Source organism: Buceros rhinoceros, unplaced genomic scaffold (genome assembly GCF_000710305.1).
Source record: "Buceros rhinoceros silvestris isolate BGI_N320 unplaced genomic scaffold, ASM71030v1 scaffold19895, whole genome shotgun sequence".
NCBI lineage: Eukaryota > Metazoa > Chordata > Aves > Bucerotiformes > Bucerotidae > Buceros > Buceros rhinoceros.
Genome location: NW_010412568.1, coordinates 75,490 through 83,885, shown reverse-complemented (window position 1 = coordinate 83,885; position 8,396 = coordinate 75,490). Strand labels below are relative to the sequence as shown.

General features: G+C 47.9%; 1 protein-coding gene across 2 annotated transcripts in view; it reads left to right on the top strand.

Annotated features, from left to right (window-relative positions):
* KCND3 (potassium voltage-gated channel, Shal-related subfamily, member 3) overlaps positions 1–8,396 on the top strand; it is a 107,871-nt gene that overhangs the window by 37,380 nt on the left and 62,095 nt on the right. The window lies entirely within an intron of this gene.

Here is an 8,396-nt window from a genome sequence, read left to right as displayed (position 1 = left end):
ATTCAGAGGCCTTTCTCCTGCTTGTACAGGATCCTCAACCTGGCTGCTCTCCTGCCACACGCATTAGCACTTCTCACCAAAACATCGAGCAGGCACATCCTGGCTGTGAATTGAGAACATCTCAGCTGCCACTGCAGCGTGTCAGATGCTTCATCCGCTTCCCTCGCCCTCCTCCACCCGCTGGCAAGCAGGTGCTGGGAGCAGGGGCTGGGCGAAGCAGCAGGTCTGGGCATGCGCCAGACCCATCCTGCCGGCCACGCGAGGGAAGCCGAGGGGAGGTGGTAAAGCCTCACGGCAACCCAAGTAAGAGAGAAAAGGAGATTTTTGTGTTTGGCGACTAGCAGAGTAATCATCCTGAATTCCCTGCTTCACCCTAATCCCTCGCTGAGTCACCGGGTCCCTGCGATACCCCGGGCTGGGTGACTCCTCTCTCGGAGGCTGCCAGGGATTTCTGCCATATGGCAACAAGGAGATTTGATTAGTTGACTGTTTCCTATTTGTTTTAATTAGTAGTTTATTAGCCATATGTTAAATTGCACATTTCAACTACTCAGCAGAGTTACTAGAAATCAGAAAGTGTCTGGACAGGGTTTCTGTTGCTTCCTGAGCCACGTGGATATTTGCTTTGAACATAATGTCACCTGGTGGGAGTCCCATCCCATCTCATCTTATCTCTTCTCTTCTTGTTTAATTTAACCTCATCTGCCACCTCTGCCAGCACCAGGCAAGGGAGCAGGTCACGGCTGCTTGTCACATCAATGGATGCCAATGAGCCTTGGCATTCTCAAGGACCCAGGGCTCCAGGGAGAACCCTCCTGGATCGGGAATGTGGTGGTGCCGCTCTATCCGGGCAGCAGATTAACAGGAGCACTAATCACACCGTGGTGTTGGCACCTCCTTATTTCTGCATTCCCACCCATCAGTCACATAAAGGTTAACGGGAAATAGATTAAGGAGGTGATAAACAGCAACAGAGTTTAACACTCACTACAGCATCCACCGAGAGCTGAGAGCAGCTTTCACCCAGCCCTGGTGCAAAGGCTTTTGCCGCAGAGAGATGGCCAGAGCCGGTCACGGGGCAGGCAGCCGGCCACAGGACGCAGCTGATGGTGGTGGCTCGAGAGTGAGTTTCTGTGGCCTTTAAGAGAGATGCCTTTGTAAGTTTTCAAATGATAATCGGATTCTCCCGATCTGCCCAGGGCTTCTCCAGCTTCGAGATCCCTCCACGACCAGCATTCATGGCACTTACAGGCTTTTTTACAAAAGTTCCATTTTCTGGTGTTAGGGCTTCAGGTTTTACTACTTCCGCACACAGAAATGCACGGACGCGCCACTGATCTTACCCTGGACTACCTTTACTTCCTCGTATTCTTACAGTCGTTCCCCATTATCACATTAGATGTCGAAGTAGCTGTTCAGCATGAAACACCAAATCCTGGTTTACTAGCCAGGCCAATTTGTTCACATTTGTTGGGGTTTTTTTCCTGAGAGAACCATGAATGTCACATTTTATACAATCACCTCTGTGGCCTCACCCTCCCCCCAGCCCAGGGGACCATGTTCTCCCTTACGTTCTCCTCAGATAACCTGAGGGTGGCACAAGGAAACAGAGGTTCTACAGCTGTCCTGACGAAACCCAGCCATGGCATCATTTCCCTGGCCTCGGGCCAAGCTCGCGAACTTTTTGTCATCTCTGCCGTGACAAAACACACGTGTTCACTACAAGAGCACTGCAAAGCGCTGCTAATGGAAGGAGATTTTGATTAGCGGGCCCTGGAGAAGGAGTTATACCCAGTAGTGAATCCTGGAGCTTGTTGACATTGCTCTTCCCTTGCTCACATCAATCCAGCAAGGCCAGCCCTGAGGGCACTGACACATCGGCAGCTCCTGTTCTCCAGGAGCCAACTTCCCGCTCGGTTTACAATGTGTTCCAGTTCACACACACGTCCCTGAACCTCCCCAGCTCCCCCATTCCCCCAGATTGCCCTGATCTGCCTCTCCCCGAGATGCTGGAGTCACAGGCCTTGAACATGACAGTAGGGTGCACCCGCTGTGCCAGAGATGGGGTGGGAGGACGTTTAGCACCATGCGGTCGATGGCTGCAGTGCCTGTGCCACACACAGCGAACCTCTGGATACCCGGGTCCTCAGTGCCTTGAGAAGCAGGCTGCCCCATACCCCACCCTGCTGATGGTCTCTCCCCACGACATGAATCCCGCCCACCCCAGCTCACCCTCTTCGCGGTGCCGAGGAATCACCAGCACTATTCCTGCAGCACAAGCTGATCATTTGTGTGCAGAGGCAACGAGAGAAACCTCCCGCCAAGAGGGGATGAGGAACTTCCTCTTTACTCTGCCTGGTGGGTGGGAGATTATAATGTAACTGGTCACGTTAGTAAACACTGACAAACGCGACAACTCGTGGAGTTAGTCCTTGCAGCATGCTGAAATCAAATATTCTGTCTGATTTGGTAACAACTACAGATAGAAACATGCTCTGTGGCCTCAGGGTAGTCATATGAAATATTTAAAGTTACTTACTCGTACAAAGGATCTGAAGTTCCAGCTGATGCTTGGAACATGCATGCAGATGCTGGGGCAGAACAGGGAGATGAGGCATGTCAGCAACTCCTCCTGGGTGTGAACCACAGCAGGTTATCCTTCAGCTGGAAAGTAAACCAGATGAGACAGTATTAAAGCATCAGATAAGAAAATGCGCTCCCTTTATTAAAAAATAGCAGCACGTTCTTTACATTTAGCATAAAATCCGCGGTAATTACCTAGCAGTTGGAAAGCAATTTGCAACAGGCTTTATTGTTCAGCATCTGTACCAAATTCTCGGCAAAACATCTACCAGAGAATAAAGTAAAATGAGATGTGCCACAGTAACTACAACATTTAAATGCTCACACAATGGAAATTTCAGTGAGGTTTAAATGAGCTGCAATGCAATTCTGCAGCGGTGTTGCTGCTGTTGGTTTGTTACTTAAAGGGTGGTAGGTTTGACTCCAGCCTCTTTTCTCCCATGTACACACACCCACCAGGAATGTTATAACCCACAGGTTATATATATATATATAAAAGTGATTGTCAGAAGAGAAGCCAAGGAAGTCTGTTGCAGCTACAGAACAAGAAACACTCTGGCAGGTCCGCACCATCGCTATTCATCAATGCAGGTACGGCTTTGGTTTAAACCTCTGCAATAAAGGGAAAAGGTAAAATAGCTTGAAAGTTAATTAACGACTTGTCAGTTCACCACCGCATCCCAGAGGGACTGTTTCGGCCAGTGGATGAAAGGTTTTGTGGATGCTTAAAGGAAGCTACATATTACCCCTGCTCAGCCTGGTGCGGACCTGGCCCAATTCCCCCCGAGTGTGGCAGTCAGCAGCTCCGGATGTTTCATAGAGGGTTCTAGCTTGGCATCAACCTGAGGCAGGGAGCGTACATGCGAGGCCTTGCAGTATTTGCTCTCTGGTGCTGAGACCAATGACATGCGGGAAGAGAATTGGAGCCCAATGCTCTTCAGACAGTTCCGGGACTTTCCAGGGGACCTCACAAGTCACACAGGGACAACCAGGAGTTTGTCAAATGCCTGTCTAGTCTTTCTTTCTTTCCTTCTTTCTTTCTTTTCTCACTGATTAAATAACATTCCTTCTCATTTAATGTCAGACCATCACATAGAATAGGAACAAACCTTTGCAGGGAAACGTCTTATGTTCCATTCCAGACTGGAGCTGAACAGCATAAACAGATCCATCCCTTTTGGTAACGAGGACATGATTGCAGGAGTGATTGGAATTAAGGAATAGGAACAAATTCCCCCTGTTTTTCTCCCACCTGGAGTGACGTTTGAGGGCTCTTCCTGTGCACTGCTCCCCGCATTACCCTGTCCGAGCAGGCTGCCTGCCCTCCGGCCTCCCGGCAGGTGATTAATCTTGCAAAAAGCCCAGGATTCGGAGCGCATGTCTTTAAGCTCTCCAGGCTGACTTTCACCCAGCGTGATTGCAGGGATACAAACGAGGACAGAGCTTGAGTCTTGATGTTTACAGTACCATGCAATTTGCTTTAACATGCTGACTTCTGATGTAAGGCAAGTTCCGCGCAGAGGAAGTTAATGTCCATGTCCTCCTGCAGCTCAGAGCAAATCACGCTCCAGTGGGGAAATCAAAGTCTTGTTATTAGGTAAAATAATTCCCTCTTTCAAGAGAAAAAGGGAGAAATTCAACTAATGCTCAAACAAACGGGATGCTCTGTGAGTGGAAGGAAGCGATGTTGACGTGATGACAGGAGGGACGTGACTGTGCTCCATGTGTTGGTAGGAAAGCCAGGAATAATAGAAAGCACGGAGAATCAGACAGACATTTACAAAAAATCCTAGACTTTATTCAATGAATTATTTAAAGTCTATTTCTGATCTGGCACAGGAGGTTACTTGATCTCCAGAAGGGAGTAATGGGAGCCCCATCACTTCTGCCATTCAAAACTGGAGCAAACAAAGTGATAGGATATCCACAGCACAGACCCATCACCCCGCGGCTCCAGGGAAAGGACTATTGGGCCTCAGCAGAGTTCTCCTCCTTCTAGTTATTTCTGTCTTTTTGCAGCCCTGGGAGTTTACAGTCTAAACTAGATTCACTGGGTGACTGTGGTCAGCTCCTTCATGTCTGATGGCTTAGGAGTGCCATGACAAATGAATGGCATCAAGCTGGGTGAGCCCTTTCAGACTCAGCAAAATGATGGCATTAGATCATAACAACCTGGTTTTGAAAGACTCATCTTAGTAAGACAGGGCTGAATACTGAAGAGGAAGGCTAGGTGCTACTCAAGAAAGCCTCAGGAGTTAGCCCTGGACTAGTGTCCTGAAGCATATGGGCACTGTGCTGGACAAACTCTGTCTCTATTACAGCCTCGTCTGAGAGTTGGAATAAAGGATGGATGTGTGAGCTGCAAGTGATGAACTAGATCCACGAAGGTTAATGACTTTAATGACTTAGCCAAGGTCTCACAGCAGCAGTAATTTGGGAACACCAGTGTCCCAACCCAGTTCTACAGTTGTAACTTCATCCTTCCTACTTTGCTTTAGAGCACACAGAGAGATTACTGGCAGACACATCTTCCCCGCTTCCCCGAGAGCTTCTGCAGAGCTGACATCTCCAGCAGTGCCCTGGTCCCGAGATCTGAGGGAGGGCAGCGCATTTGTAGAAAATGGGAAGTGTCTCTTAGGACCATGGTTCCTATCAACAGCCCGGTTTTCCAGGTCCGCTAGATGAGGAGAGGTAGAAGTCACCCTTCATTCGCCAAACAGTCTCTTTATTTCCCCACCTTTCTTGTGATCACGGAGGTGTTTGTTCATTCTCTTTCTAGACTCTCTTTGGTTCCCTGTCCTACAAAGATCCTTGACAAGCCCTGTGGTCAGAGAGGAATCTAAAAACGTCCGCTTGGTTTACCTTGTTCAGCACATTCACGGTGGCTAGCTTTGCCCATAAATAACCATCCTACTAAAGGTGAACATGAACAGCCTGAGATATGTAGACACAGACAGAGAGAACGAGCTCTGGGCCAAGCTGAGGTACACAGTTCCTCTCACTCTGATTCAACTGCAGCAATTTCACATCTCTGCAAAGAAGGAAAAAAAAGCTTCAAGCATGAGATTATTACATTTTGTACATTACATCCTGATAGGAGCTAAAAATAGGCTCTAATGGTTGCTAAGTGGGTTTCGAATGGCTTTCCTTAGAGGTGAGAACGGGATTGTATTTGAAACAGCAGAAGGCGGGATTTATAACATCTCAGGAAAAAGCCGAACAGAAAATCGCCAGCTGTGGGAATGGAGCAGCAGGGAGTTTGCTTTTCCTTTTCTTCTCCAGAGAGAAGGCCAGGGCTTTTCCCTGAGAGACTGCTCAAGGCCATCGCAGGCACTGGGGTGGTGTCACTGCACTTAGGGTGGTGCATGGAGGGTGGAGCGCCTTTGCCTTTCTTCATAGGTCTGAAACACTGATGCGTCGGGACTCGCTGCCCCTCTCCTTGAAAGCTCTGTGGTTAGCATACTGTAATTAAGGAAATGAACTGCTACAATACGGATTGAGAGTGGTAATGGAAAGACATCTCGTGTCTCTTAGGTCAGAACATTTTGAGGCACGCTGCGGGTACGAGGAGAGCTGTAACGGCTGCAGGAGCAGGCAGCTTGTTAACACGGCTGGTGGGCGGAAAACAGTCTCGAGAGAATGAGAATCACGGCCACGCAGATAGGATGAAAACACCATTCAGAAGGTTTAGATGCTGTTAAAGCTTGTGCAGAACCAGTTGCAGGCAGGCAGGGAGAGGTGAGGTTGGGAAGGACAGCAACCAGAGCAGCCAGGGCACACTTCGAAGTGCCAGACTGTCCCCGGGAACTTGCAGATCTCCAGAAATGAGAATCACTGTCCCAGGGAACATGGAAATGTTAGAAGAGCAAAATAATGCTTCAAAGAAAACAGCTCTTAAATTAATGGCTACTTAGGCACTGATGTGGAAGCGGGTACACTGAAGGGGAAAAAAAGGAGAGAAACCTCATTTATTTTCTTGTATAACTCTGTCATTACAAACTCACTGTGCCCTTATCAAGACAACATGAAAAAAAGAATTCATTATCATGGCTAAGAAAGAAAATCTATTTTTAATCAACTTTGACCCAGGAGACATGTTTCACATGCATTTTCAAACCAAAGCTCTGGCTGTTTGCATCTGTGGACAGTGATTGTGCCAAAACACTTCTGAAATTGAACCAAAATTGAACCAGCTCTGGTTCTGCGTTGTGTAGGAAACCAGTGCCAGGGTAAACGCACATCATGGGACCAAGGGAGGTGGCTGGGGTGCGGCCAGATGGTCACTGCCTGAGTGGGCACCAGTTCTCTGTTAGCTATGTCCACTGCCACCATTGGAGCTGGGCTCGGAGGGCGCTCGGGGGAGGCTGACAGGCTTTGTCTGTTCAGCAATCTGCCCTGTGCCCCATGTCAGAGCAGAACAGAATATTGCAGTTCCCAAGACGCTCACTGTGACTTCAGTTGAATCACCCCCCTCTTGGATTCATAATACAATGGAAAAAGAGGGAGAAAAATCTATTTCAACACAATGAATTTAGCTCTAAAACTTCCGTTATCAGATCAGATTTCTAAAAGAAAAGCAGGCAATTACACCCAACTGAATGTTACACAAACAAAATCAAGGAGGTTAAGAGTCTGCGTTAATATGACAAAACCCAGGAAATTACAGACTTCTGGCTGTAATTCTGCTTCTTATCCCAACCACCTCTGCACAAAGGCCTGGGAACAGAACTAATGACCCACTTTGTCAGCAACTCCCTTAACTTTAACAGAGTTTTCTCCTTTTTCTGTAGAATTTGGGACATTTTTTTACCAAGTGCTAGACAAGTTTGAATCATGATGAAGGTTACAGAGTTTCTAGGGAAAGTACCGACGTTTTTCTGCTGCACTGGTTAAGAACCTGCTGACAGGTCTTTCTCCCCTGTGCTCAAAAGGCACCACGAGAACCTCAGCGCAGCAAAGCCCCGGCAGCTTGAGCAACATCTGCCTTTATTTATTTATTAATCTGAAATGAAAACCACTGTTACTCTTTACTCCTGACAGAATCCTACATTTCCTGTACACGTCAGCACATGATAAAATAGGGGAATATTCACCAGTGTCAAACAGAGGATTTTAGCAATAAGCTTCAGTGCAATGTGAAATATGGTCACAATTACTCCTTGGGATCAGGATGTTAATCTTCCTCTTTCAAATAAAAGCCAAGGTTATCAGTGTGATCTAGCACTTTCTCAGAAAACTTCGGAACAGTATTTCTAAGTACAAAATTCCTATTTTGCCAGTCCCTGGGTTCACTGTGCTCAAAAATCACTCACATAATTTAACTCCAAGTCTCCCATTTCCACTCTGTGCAGGTTTTTGACTTGACAAAATCTGAATTTGTGGGTGTTTAAGGATAGCCTGAGAAACACACAGGTATACATTTGTGGGTGTATACAAATACAGGCGTGTTTACATACATAAGGGTGATTCAGAACTGTAACAGAAAACACTCCCAGCTCTAGTCACCTCCACCGCAGACCCTGAGAGACAACGAACAGTCTCCTGCACATGCCCAAAGCAGTGAGAAAAGTGACAACGTTTAAAACAGACCAATGTCCAGGAATGCTTTCCAGTCCGACGCAGAGGACAAAAGACAGAAGATAACTAGCAGTGTCACCAGACCCCAGACCCACCCCCCCACCCCACTCCAAGCAGCACCTCACACCATCCCCTCCAGCACAGGACAGGGCAGTCCGATGCAGCAGCCGCCGCAGTTCCCCTCGCTGCCCGGGGTGCTCTGGCTGGGGCCACTGCGCCCGCATCCCTAGCATTCA